General features: G+C 39.1%; 1 long non-coding RNA gene across 1 annotated transcript in view; it reads right to left on the bottom strand.

Moving 5' to 3' along the window:
* Positions 1–569: 569 nt before the first annotated feature.
* Positions 570–13,989, bottom strand: part of LOC127572728 (uncharacterized) — a 29,219-nt gene continuing 15,799 nt past the window's right edge. Inside the window, exons 2-3 of the long non-coding RNA XR_007956664.1 lie at positions 2,263–2,588; positions 570–702 (exon numbers count right to left, since the gene is read on the bottom strand). This is a non-coding gene — a long non-coding RNA (uncharacterized LOC127572728). The remainder of the gene's footprint in view (positions 703–2,262; positions 2,589–13,989) is intronic.

Raw genomic sequence — 13,989 nt, 5'->3', positions numbered from 1 at the left:
TTGTTTTACAAACTTTTTGTATTTTTGTTTCCATTTCCGTTGAATTTGCATGGCGTGATGTAAAGTAACTGAGCAATTCACAAATGACCATTTTTTACTTCTGCCCAAAATCAGTTCTACCCCAATTTGCATTAAGCTGCAGGAACATCCTCAGCACCGTTTATTTCTCCAAGTAAGAGCTAACACCAGTAGTCCTACCTCACATTATGCCTCCTTGACCCACAGTTCATGTTCCTTCTCACGTTTCATGATCTCATTCACTATCTGACTGCCTATTCCAATCCTTCTGAAAATCAACTATCAATCTGGTCTGTTGCCACTTCTGAACTGCTCTGAAATTGAAGTGTGAATCTGAGAGTGATCGTGCAAGAAATTCATGTATCCAAGTTACCAAATCTGAAACTGAAGATTTATATAAATTATTATTTCTGATAGCGGTCTGATCCCCTAATGTTTCTTTACTTATAGAAACATTATAATAATATTGTTTCTGCCCATAAGCCTCCCATAACTTCTCTTACCATAACAACACACAAAGCTCCAGATTTCCAACATCTGCCACTTCGTGTGTTGCTCCAGATTTCCAACATCTGCAGTCTTTCTTGTGTCTCCATTCTCTTACCACAGTCTGTTATTATTCTTCTTTCTCTACATCCTGCATTCTCCAAATCCTGTTCATCACATTAAATCAGCACCTGGATACTTCCAAGATTTGTAGTTCAGAGACAATTATCAGTTGATGAAAACATCTCATTAAGCAGTGATAAAATTGACACAATAACAAACAAGCAACATAATTCCATTACCTTTTGAGGAAGCAGTTAGTAGCTTTAAGTAACGATGAGAATTAGATTTTTCATGTCTATTAATTTATAACCACAAACACCTGCCATATGAGAGAAAGCCAGTTTTTCCAAAGTTGGTGCTTCATTCTTTTACTATGTTGGTTTAAAGTGTGTCATTCTCAGTTTTCCACTCTTGTTGCTTTTAGTTTACAATTTCTTTCTGCACTCCTCTTCCTCCCTGCTTCCAGACAGTTGAAATCAAGATGTTCTCCTGCCTTATTTTCTTCTTTCCCGGAGCATGTAAGCTATGAAAAGCTTTATCTCTGTCAGTCTTTCACAGTCTCCAGGCTATAAAAACCCAGCTCACTGTCACCTAATCGCAACTTCCAGGTTTCTCTCACATTCCCTTCTTCTCTCTTTAGTCTCGATGGTGCCTGAACCATACACTTTGGCTTTTCACCTCTGTTTCTTAATAAAAGGGACACTAGTCATCAGGATCAGGGTAACCTTGGCAACAGTTACACAATGATTATATCTCAGCAAAGTACGTGTCCATGCTTTCTCATACCTTATATCCCTGCAATATATTTTAGATTATTCTTTCATTGTTTTTTTTCTGTGTTTCATTTAGTCTTCCTGAATATATTTCTTGAGTTCTTTACTCTTTAAAGAGGTACTATCTACAAAATAATTAATGCTTAACACTGATGACCAACACAGATAGATGGGTGGTCAATGAAGACAATGGAGGGCAAAATTAGAGAGTACAGGGTGTTAAACAGTCAGATCAGCAGCTCAGGTTATTTGATTAAAATCAATTGCACCCAGATGCAAAGCCATTACCTTTGGTACACTGACCCTGTTAATTGAGCAGGACAAAATTATGGATAAACAGTCAGTCAAACTCCTTTAAGCTTGCAGATGAAACTGGCCAAATGAGGACAAGATATTGCTACTTTACAGTAGAGGGCATGAGTTGGGTTCATGAGGATTTCTTAATGGGTTTATACTCAAGTACAGGCAACCTTCACAAAATCAGCTTTACCATAGTTTGTTTAAAGAAAAATAGAATGGCAATCTAGAGTTCATAGTCATGAGCTCATTCCTCTTACACATGACCTCAAACCCCATTCACATGACCAGTATATTCTTCATTATTCACAGGATGATAAAACCTTTGCATTCTAGAACACAGCAGCGTAGCGGTTAGCGTAACACTATTACAGGGCCAGCGACCCGGGTTCAATTCCGGCCACTGTCTGTAAGGAATTTGTACGTTCTCCCCGTGACTGCGTGGGTTTCCTCTGGGTGCTCCAGTTTCCTCCCACATTCCAAAGACGTACAGGTTTGGAAGTGCGCTATGTTGACGCCGGAGGTGTGGTGACACTTGCGAGCTGCCCCGAGAACATTCTACGCAAAGATGCATTTCACTGTGTATTTCGATGTACATGTGACTAATAAAGATATTTTATCTTACCTTAAAACGTGTTTTCCGTTTAAGGGCTGGTTTTGCTTTTCATTGCCAAGAACAAAATAACCACCTATGTGGATATAAACTTCACCTTGTCGAGATCCAAAACCGAAATGAAAAGTCAAATCAAACCCATCTCAACAAAGGAGCATTTGTTCTGACATTGTTATGAAATATTTGTAATTCACACTGGCCCAGATCGGATGGTAGTCACGAAACACCCAATGAGAAGTCATTTGCAGAGGGCCCGACATTCCACGATCCACCGTCACACAGTTTTCTTTCTACTTCTGCATCTACAAACGCCACTCCGAGATCATCAATGAAAATCACTAGTGGAAGTGTAAAGATAATAAAATTGTCATTACACATTTTCATTCATGACTAATATTTGAACTAGCAAAACTCTAAAGGGATAATTATTTTCCTTTGTCTCCCCCAAGCAGTAAATTTTCTCATTGAATAAATGTAGTGGTTGACAATAAATCATGTTAAAGTTTTCATATTTTATAAAAATAATAATGTTTAGATTTGGAGGCAGACCATTAGAGTGTAGATCATCTGCAATATCTGTGTGAAACCATTATCCTATTCAATCACTTTCTCAGAGCAAATTGTGAGGTGCCTACTCCAGGAACATCATCCACAGACCGTTATAGAGACGAACATCCACAGACCCTGCCTCACAGTCCTGATGCAGAGTCTCGATCTGAAATGTCGATTATCCCTCTGCTTCCTCAGATGCTGCCTGGCCTGCTGAGTTCCTCCAGCAGCTTGTTTTTCCCAGCATCTACACTCTCTTGTGTCAGCACAGATCAATTATTTTTTGACATAAGTTACCTATTGTGTAGTTTCATGTGAAGTAAATAAAGTACAGTTGAAGAGTACGCACAGTCTGTTTTTCCTTTTGAACCACAAAGCAACAGAATGTGAGGATTTAAAAACAGAAAATGTTGGAAATACTCAGCAGGTCAGGTGCATCTGTGGAAATAAGAACAGAATTAACCTTTCAGGTCAAAAACCCTTCATCAGAACTGGGAAGAAGACAGAAGAAGCTCGTTAAATATTGAACATTGAATTCTCCCACTTTAAGTAATCCCCACCCGATTTACCCCCCCCCCCCCCCCCCATGCTTCTTCTTCCCTTTTCCAGCCTCTTTTTTCCCTCTCGCTCCATACCTTTGACCCACCCCCCGGTGGATCTGCTCTCCCCTCCTCCCCCGCACCTGCCTATCACTATCTCTTACCTGCATCTACCTATCACTACCTTATGCCCATCCCGCCTCCCCTCTTTTGTCCACCTATCACTGCTCTGCTTTCCCCCCCCCCCCCATATATTGGGCTTCCCCTTTTCCTATCTTCCGTCCTGAAGAAGGGCCCTGACCCAAAACGTTGACCGCCTGCTTTTCTCCACGGATGCTGCCTGGCCTGCTGAGTTCCTCCAGCATCATCGTGTTTTTCATCAAGCTCGTTAACTGCAGAGAGGGTGGGGGAGGGGGCGGTGTCTCAGATAGGGTGAAATGGGGATAAGCTGTAATTGCGGTTATCTGGTCAATGAGTGAATGGGAGCACTTAGAGAGAGAGAACATAGACAAAATGAGATAGACAAAAGAATGTAGGAGTTGCGAAACGTAGGGCAGAAAGATATAAGAATGTGAGTTTTTTGTTGACTCGGTGGACAAATGCACCATCTTTTGTGTGTACTGAGGAACTTAAGTTTCCTTCCATATTCTTAATTGTTCCTTCCCACCCACACTCCTGCTCCACACCCTGCGCTCCAAAGAATATGTAAACATGCACAGTGTTATGCCTCAAACATCAGGCAACCTTGCACCTGAAAGTAATGTATATTTGTTGCAAATCATGGACTATTTCATTAAATGCTGGCCATTGTCTGTCCACTGTCAGACCCTGTAAATTGGCTTCCCAATGTATTAGAACCATCTTCTGCTCATACCTTCATAGTTTCCTTTGTTTAGATTGAAAACCCTGGTTTCATATTGAACTATATCACTTTTGAACTTGATGTAAAACTATTAATTTATCAGGAGCTTCTGGACAACGTATAGTACAGCATATTTTTTCCTGTTGCCTGGTAAGTTGCTCAACATACTGATATAGAATTCCAGGAATTCATCCTCCATAACTAATTTGACTTACACAGTCTGTACATAGATAATAGTTCCCCTTCATTACAGTATTACCCCATTGCATGCATCTCTAATTTCCTAAATTATACTGTGTCGTACATCGTAACAATTGAATGAAGGACAAAGAAAGTAAATGCTATCTGTCTTGATAATTTAGCTTCAAATCCTGGTATCATTCTGGTGAATATGCTCTGTACCCAGTGCATCTTTCTAATACTCTTGTCACGAACCAGCAACAAAAGAACCACACTGAGCATGATTCAGTGTTAAAAACTATTTTATTAATCACTACTTATGATAATACGTAAAATAAAAGTAAAAATGTTAGTATGTTAGAATTCAAAAATGTTAAACCTCGAACGTTAACCCCAAAACTAAACTCTTCGTGTGTGTGTGTGTGTGTGTGTGTGTGACAAAGTCCCAAACTCCAAGTTCAGGAATGGTTCTTAAAGTTCAGTTCCGCAAGCCGTAAGGTGAAACATGAGCAAGGGCTTCTTCAACAACCACCATTGTCTGAAGATAAGACGTAGATGTAGAGAAACATAGAGAGAGTAAATACAAAATCCAAATGTTCCACAATGGAACCCCAGCGACACTTCAGTGTTTACTCGGTAGTGACTTCCTAACCCCGAAAAGCATCCAAATCGTGGTCGTCCACACACATATACCTGTTTCCTTCTACGGGTCAGCAACAAAGTGAACTCCACCGGATTACTTCCAACTTCCATACATGGATTTCTGTGGCAAACACAGTTATTGTTTCTCATCCATCGATAGAGAAAACTAGCAGGCTGGTGTCTCTCTCCCTTCTCTCTCTCTCTCTCCTTCTTCTTCTTCTAACTTCTTCAACAACGTCATTACGTCCTTTATCTTCTATTGACGTAAGCACACCCCACACACACATACACACACACTCTCTATCTTAAAGGGACTTTCACTGAGTCCGTAACACTCTGGATGGGGGCTCTAAGTAAGTCCAATTTAAGAATTGCTTCTCATTCTGTAAAAATAGCACTTGTTTTTCATTTATTGGTTTCAATGGAGTGAATATCAGCCAGGATTTACCACGTCACCATCAAAGCATTGATGATGAATATTATCCTTCATTGTCCAGACTTTATATCAAAAGTGAGTGGGCATCATCAGCTGATGATCCAGCAAAAATATCTGACCCCTCATGTGAGTGCTGAATGCAACTCTTTATAATAATGAAAAACATTTATTTCTTTACTTTGAAAATAAAGTCATGGTATAACCCCACTTAAAAATATTTGAGGTATTGTTAGTGCACGGTTCTACGTCACTGGCTGATTCATCTCCTTTGTGTTACTTTAAGAAATGAACACAATTATATGTTGATACAATTAATATACACGGCTTATTGGTGTTGCTTGTGCTCGAGTTAAAATGATCTACGGATATTTCTATTTAGCTGCAAGGAAGGTCTGACTTACAATCAACTTTAATCTTACTTTTGATGAAGGGTACAATTGGAAGGTGTCAGAGCGAGGTCATCAGATATTGAAGGATTTTGGCACAAATAAAGTTAAATTTCTTGCCAAGATTGTAAGATGTTAAGAATGTCAACTCAACAGTATGTAGATACAGAATCCCATACTGGCTAAAAAATAGTCCATCGGCATTCTTGTAGCAAAACAAATACTTGTGTGAACAAATCCGGCACACAATATCCCACTTGGCAGCTGAGGAGAGCTGCAAACTGCCTGGGGCAACTAGGGTGTAAAGTTACAAGCAATTTGGTCTATCTCCTACTTCCTTAGAGTTCCTTTATTTGTATGATATTCTTACAACAATCCCAAATACTCACTTAATACCAAGTAGGTAAGATAAAAATTACATATATGCCTAAATGAAGATCCTCGACACATACCTGAAATTTCTTTCTGGACCTTCTGTGTTTTAATCAAACACTGGCTAAATAGTGTTGCCCAAAATGCTAGTTATCAGTAATGGTCACTTAACATTGGTAATTATAAGAAATAGTTTCTCAACAATCTGTTAAAGACTGAAGTCTCATTGCAGTGGCACTTTTTTCAAGAAATTATGAAATTCTAGATTCCACATTCCTTTTAAACAAGCCTGATACATCAGTGACATGTGTGCTGTCTATAAGATACTAATTTATAGCTCTCCAGAAGGAAAGATTCAATTGGTTGACATTTTGCAAACTGTTAAATGTAGATAAGATGTCTGTAATTAGTATCAAAACAGAGCCCAAAATTGTAAGGTATGATGAAGTGAATTGTGATCACCAGTATCCACAGGCAGAAATTCCAAAGTGAGAATAGGAAGTTAGCATCCTCCTATTTATCATTTCTTTGATATATTTATAATATGTCAGAGAAGGCCTGGGGAGCAATATAAAGTACAGAATAGAATGAAATTTTATGTATAAATACTAAAGCATTATTGCACGTGCTATTTAGCATTACATTACTCGAACGGTGGCTTTTTGTCACATCTGTTCTCTATATGAGTATCTCCTCACTATGTTTGTGTTCAATTTTCCATGGCTGTACTGTGCCTTTGTGTGTGTCTACCTGTTTGTTGAATCTAGGTGTTGGAATCATGTGCTAATGCTTCATTCTCCATCTCCCTACCTCATTGTGTCTTTGGATAACTGCTCATGAAAACTAATTTCTATCGTATTTATCTACACTCGAGCTTCGGGCCTCATTGTAACATTACTGATGAGCTGCAGGCATTTGACATGGCTTCAAAAATATTCTTTTTAACTCCAAGTAAAGATGTCTCAGATTTACTTTACTAGCAAGGTAGCTCCATAAACCTGAATCAGACTCATTGGATATGACCTATTTCCCAAATGATATTTTGCCTTCCTCTTAAGCCAGCCCAGGCAGTCTGAATGCTCAGTATTACTATCCTTAATGTTGTATTCCATTTATGTACATTTAACAAATAGGATTGGGCAGTCAGCATGCAGATATGAAAGGGAAATCATGCTTGACAAATCCATTACAGTTCTTTGATGTTATAACTAGCAGAATATTTAAGGGCAAACCTGTTGATGTGGTGTATTTGGACTTTCAAATTGCCTTTAATAAGTATCACACAAGAAGACATTAAACAAAATGTGAGTATTGGGGATGATGTACTGGCATAGACTGAGGATTGGTTAATGGACAAAACCTGGATGAGGAATAAATGGATCATTTTGAGTTGAGAGGCCGTGGCTATTGCAGGGATCAATGTTGGGTCTCCAGCTACTTATAACTTGGATAAAGGGATCAAGCATAATCTATCCACGTTGGCTGATGACACAAAACTGGATGTCAATGCAGCTTGTGAGGAGGATGTAAAGAGGTTTCAGGGGATAAAGACAGGCTAATGGAAGGAAAGACGTGGCATATCAAATATAAGGTAGAAAAATGTGAGGACATCCACTTTGGGACAAAAAGTAGAGTGCTTAAAACATGAGAGACTGAAAGATATTGACATGTGGAGAGATCCCCCTGAATGCAAATCATTAAATGTTAACATGCATTTACAGCAAGCAATTAGGATGTGAAGTAGTATACTGGCTCATATTGCAAGAGAATTTGTATACAAGAGTAAAGACATCTTACTGGAATTAAATATGGTCCTGGTGAGATTGCATCTGGAATACTATGTGAGGGTCTAGTCATCCCTATCCAAGGAAGGATATACTTACAATTGAGGGAATGCAGTGAAAATTCACCAGATTGATTTCTGGGATGGCAGGTTTATCATATGAGGAGAGATTATATCGAATACATTTGGAAAAATAAGAAGTAATCTCAATGAAACATGCAAAGTTCTTAAGGGTACATGTGGGTTAGATGTTTTTATAGCTGTGTTGTCTAGCACCAGAGGTTACTGTCTCAAAATTAGGAGTTGAGGTCATTGAAGATCGAGATAAGAAATTTCTGCACCATAGTATAGTGAGTCTTTGGAATTTTATACCCAAGAGGTTGAGGAAACTCAGTCACTGAGCATTTTCAAGACATAGGTTCATGGATTTTTGGACATTAATGGAATCAAGGGAACTGGGATTACTGAAGGAAAGTTGCAATGAATTAAAGGGTCAATCATGATCTTTTTGAACGGCAGAGCAGGCATAAAGGTCCAAATGGCTTTCTCCTGCTTCTATTCCTTACGTTCTTATGGGATTATGATGACAGCCACCCACACACCAATGGAAGAAGTAAAGGCTGGTAATTAACCAGAGATCCAAGTACTGTGCAAGAGCCAGTCAAAGGAAATATGGTTAAAACATGAACAATGTGGGTGAGGGTGGGCAGCTGTATGGCAAGGAATTCCAACAAGAGGAATTCAATACTGAAGACCCAGGAGGATAAGGAGGCCAAGGGAACAGAAAGCACAAAGGAAGCAAAACGGGTCATGGCTTGTTTAAAATGATATTAATTCCATTTATATCTGGTGGCAGCAAGAAATAAAAGTAACGTAAGCTAAAAAGAAACAGATGACCCACAGGAGGCTCAGAGAAATGTTGGCTGGAAGGAACAGATTTGGAAGATGGAAGATGGAATCGTGGCAATGATAGCCATAGTTCAAAGGTTTAATGCTAATTTTCCTGACTCTTGTCTCAAGGTTATAAACACCCAGATAATATGGAAGATGGCACAAGGAGACAAACGGGAAGTCCACACAAGTCACTCTGAAACAGTAGAGGCCTTGCAATGTGTTCTGCATATTATGGCACAATATGCATAAAACCTTAAAACAGGAGTTTGTTTTTATCATTTCATCTTATTCTCCACAGTAAATTATGCTGCTTAAAAAATCACAGCAAAGCAATTGTCGTAGAAACTCTAATTTAATCTACAATAAGAGACGATAACTCCGAATTTCGTTCCAAGGCTTTATTTTACATGGTACCATGGAGAGTGGGCAGCAATCTCCACTGTCACCCTGACTAACATACAGAAGGTTACGAGCTTATTTTATATGTTAAAACAACAGCTATATCACGTGACTAGTCCAGTTACGGTTGTTACACACTTAAGAACTTAATCAATGTATTACATAGATCAAGATAAGACAAAGAACAACACCAGTCAGTTCCCCTTATCAGTGCGCTCAAGGCTGACCTTTCAAGGCTGACCTCGCACCCTATTTTATTTCAAAGTCTGGTTTCAGCAGTCTTCTGCAGATCTGCTGGCTCCAAGCCAAGATTTACTGTTGACTGCAAACATAGTTCTCTTATAGAATGTCAAGTAGCCCTTCAGCCCCAGTATAGTCAAAAGACACCACTTATTCTTCTACAGCAATGTATGATTTTCTTGGTGATTTATGTCTCTATTTGGTTCAATGATGTGATCCTGCAAGAACAGGTTCAAGATGTATATAGGAATCCACTCACACTTCCCTCCTGGAAAGAGTGGATTCCCATACACATCTTGAACCTGTTCTGGCAGGATCACATAGTTCAGTATTATCAGAGAATACTGTAGAGTTCAGTATGATCAGAGAATACAACCATGCAGTAGTCAATTGATTAAGCATGACTAGAACTTTATCAAAGTATTGAGAAATCATGGCACCTATAGAAAACTATTTTAGCAAATGTAGCATGGAGAACTTACCTTTTAATTCTATAAGTAACAAATCCAGAGATCATGACTAAGAAATATGACAATAAACTCAATTTTGACTTTGACTTTGACTCAGAAGCAAAACTGAGACCTAAAGACATCAAAAAATATGTAATGGGTTAAAGCATAAGTGGGTGGCTGGAATTATGTGTTTATTTATTTTATGATCTTAAACAATGTATGTTGAAGCTGTCCTATGTGTTTGCATCATCATCTTTTCATTTGAATGATTCTCGCATCCATGGAGATAACTGTATAAAGGTCTCCATTGCTGCCAAGTTTCTAATCCCTGTAGCTTTCATTTTTAGTCTACAATGAAACCTTTGTGTAAGAGAATGAACACAAGTGTTTTTTGCTCTAAAGGGTGGCAATCACTCCAGTGCCCATGAAGGGCAGGGAGAGCTGCCTCAATGACTATTGCCCAGTGGCAGTCACATCTACCGTAATGAAGTGCTTCGAGAGGTTGGTTATGGCTAGAATTAACTCCTGCCTGAGCAAGGACCTGGACCCACTGCAATTCACCTCCCGCCACAACAGGTCTACAGCGGATGCAATCTCACTGGCTCTCCACTCTGTTTTGGAGCACCTAGACTACCGCAAGACATACGTCAGACTACTGTTTATCGATTACGGCTCGATATTTAACACCATCATTCCCTCAGTACTAATAACCAAGCTTCAAAACCTGGGCCTCTGGAGCTTTGACTTCCTTATCGGGAGACCACAGTCAGTGCGGATCGGCAATAACATCTCCCCCTCACCAGCTATCAACACAGGTGCACCTCAAGGATGCATGCTTAGCCCACTGCTCAACTCTCTCTACACTCATGGCTGTGTGGCTAGGCACAGCTCAAACACCATCTATAAACTTGCCAATGACACCACTGTTGTTGGCAGAATCTCAGATGGTGATGATGAGGCGTAAAGGAGTGAGATAGATGAGCTTGTTGAGTGGTGTCACAACAACAACCTTGCACTCAGCATCAGCAAGACCATAGATTTGATTGTGGACTTCAGGAAGGGGAAGTCGGGATTACACTTATTGAGGGGTCAGCAATGGAAGGGGTGAGCAGCTTCAAGTTCTTGTGCATCAACATCTCAGAGGATGTAGCTGGGGTCCAACACACTGATGCAATCACAAAGAAGGCATACCAGGTGCTCTACTTCATTAGGAGTTTGAGGAGATTCGGTACGTCATCAAAGACTCTTTCAAATTTCTATAGATGTACGGTGGAGAGCATTCTGACTGGTTGCATCACCGCCTGATATGGAGGCTCCAATGCACAGGATCACAAGAGGTTGCAGAGTGTTGTAGACTCAGCCAGCTCCATCACTGGCACAACCCTCCCCACCATCAAGAACATCTTCAAGAGGTGGTGCCTCAAGAAGACGGCATCCACCTTTAAGGGTCCACACCATCCGGGACATGCCCTCTTCTCATTACTACCATCAGGGAGGAGGTACAGGAGCCTGAAGACCCGCACTCAATGATTCAGGAACAGCTCCTGCCCCTCCGCCATCAGATTTCTGAACAATCGATGGACCCATGAACACTACTTCACTTTTTTGCATGACTTATTTATTTTTGTAATTTATAGATCTTTATGTGTTTGCACTCTACTGCTACTGCAAAACAACAAATTTCATGTCATATAAGTCAGTGATAATAAACCTTATTCTGATTCTGATTCTGATTGATTGATTAATGAGAATATGTTGAGGATAATTATTGTTTTATTCTGCAATTTTTTATATAACATGTGCTATGTTTCTTTTTCAAGTTACGGTAACTGTGATATATTGATTGTTTTACCAACCTACCAATCAGTCTGACATCAAAAGCATTTATGTGCTATGTTTTCATGCAATATCTCTGGGCATAATGTTGAAACAAGAGCAAAAGTTTGTGTACAAGCCATAGGAATGGAAATCAATATCTATACTAAATAAGTCACAGTGTCTAAATAGGTCAACAAGATGTACATTTCTCAGGTTATAGGAAAGGGTAAAACAAGATGCCAAATTACATTACCTCAATCAGAATACAAACTGAATTGGAGGAGGGTAAAAAGTTATTAAATTGTAAAAGAAAATCATGTCAAAAATACAAAAGAGAAGCAACCACAAAACATTGGTGAGGCCATACTCAGAGGATTGTATTCATTTTTGGTTACCCTGCTATAGGAAAGATGCTATGAAGCAGGGAAAAGTGCAGAAAAGATTTTTAAGGATGTTCCAGGACTCAAGGGATTGGGGTATAAGCAGGCTAGGACTTTATTCCTTGGAGCATAAGAGACTGAGGAGTGGGTGACCTTACAGAAGTGTATAAAATCATGAGGGACATAGATAGGGTGAATACACATGTTCTTTTTTCCCAGGTATGGGGAATCAAGAACTAGAAGGCATAGGTTTAAGGCAAGAGAGGAGAGATTTACTAGGAACCTGAGAGCTAACTTTTTAACACAGAGGGTGGTACGTATTTGGAATGAGTTGCCAGAGGAAGTGGTTGAGACAGGTACAACAGCAACATTCAAGAGACATTTGGACAGGTACATGGATCGGAAAGCTTTAGAGGGATATGGGTCAAACACGACCAAATGGGACTAGCTTAGATGGACATCTTTGTCAGCACGGATGAGTTGGGCTGAAGGACCTGTTTCATTGCTGTGACACCTGACTCTGTAACTCTATGACATTCCCATTGTATTACTCTTCATTGAGTTTCTACCTGTGCACTCTCTCCAAAAGTGAGTTTAGTTTCAAAGTGTAGAGCCATTTCTCCTATTAAAGTAAGTGGAATCTTACTTGGGAATAAATAAGCAATAAATTTGCTTCACATACTTCTGCAGATCACAGCAACAAACCAACAAGAGAAAATGTTGGCATATTACTCAAGGTAGGAGTCGCAAACTCTACCTAAAATAATTGCAAGAAAAGCTACAAAAGTATGTTGCAAAATTTTCTTTCTACATAAAATAATTTTAGTAGGAGCTAATAAAATATTTTTACAGGTGTATTCAATTAATTAACTTTACCTATTTGCACCTAGCTAGGAAAACAATATAGCCAACAGCCCACCAACACGCACCTGGTTGAAATAAGGATTGGTGGTATATCTGTGCAGATTGAAAGACATATGTCACACCTTATCACACATGTTACATTTTAGGGGGTTTATGCTTGGGATTTTTAAAAGGTCAAAGTCAGCAACCACTCTGATTTCACATTCCCTAATATCTGGAATGTACATCCTTATATGTAAATGTTTGCAAATCCTAACAGAAAGCTCATAATCTCTTGAAGTGTATTATGTGCCACAAGATGATTTTCCTATCTTAAAGAGGAGGATGTATATGCATTTTGACAATTCCATAACCCAGCCTACATTGCAAGTGATTTATTTCAGAGAAAGCAGGTGAATGAACATCAAAATATACAAAACAGTGAATCACAGATCTTTTCTGCACATAGATAAATAATATAAAAAGCATACCAAAAGCTTTTGGGAAATCCAAATACACATATTTATTATTGTTCCTTTGGATCTTTTTCATCACAACACAAAGGAATTCTAATAAATTTGTCAAATGTGCATTCTCTTTCATAAAGCCATATTGACTCTGCTCAAATGTATAATGATTTTCTAAATGACTTGCTACTACTTCCTTAATAATAGATTCCAACATTTTCCCAATATAACAGATGTTTGACTAACTCGTCAATAGTTTCCTACTTTCTGTTTTCTTCTTTATTGAATTACCCTTCCCATTTTCCAATCTTCTGGAACTTTTCTAGTGTTTACAGAATTTTGGAAGATGGTGATCAATGCAGCTGTTACCTCAACAGTTGTTTATTTTAAGGCCCGAGGATGCAAGGCATTATTAATGGGGAGCTTTTCAGACTTTAGACCCATTAGTTTTGCTTGTCGTTTTCCTCTAGTGACAATGAATGTTTTAAGTTCTTCCC

Source organism: Pristis pectinata, chromosome 7 (genome assembly GCF_009764475.1).
Source record: "Pristis pectinata isolate sPriPec2 chromosome 7, sPriPec2.1.pri, whole genome shotgun sequence".
Taxonomy (NCBI): domain Eukaryota; kingdom Metazoa; phylum Chordata; class Chondrichthyes; order Rhinopristiformes; family Pristidae; genus Pristis; species Pristis pectinata.
The sequence above is the reverse complement of the archived record's forward strand: the minus strand, read 5'-3'. Positions and strand labels throughout refer to the sequence as shown.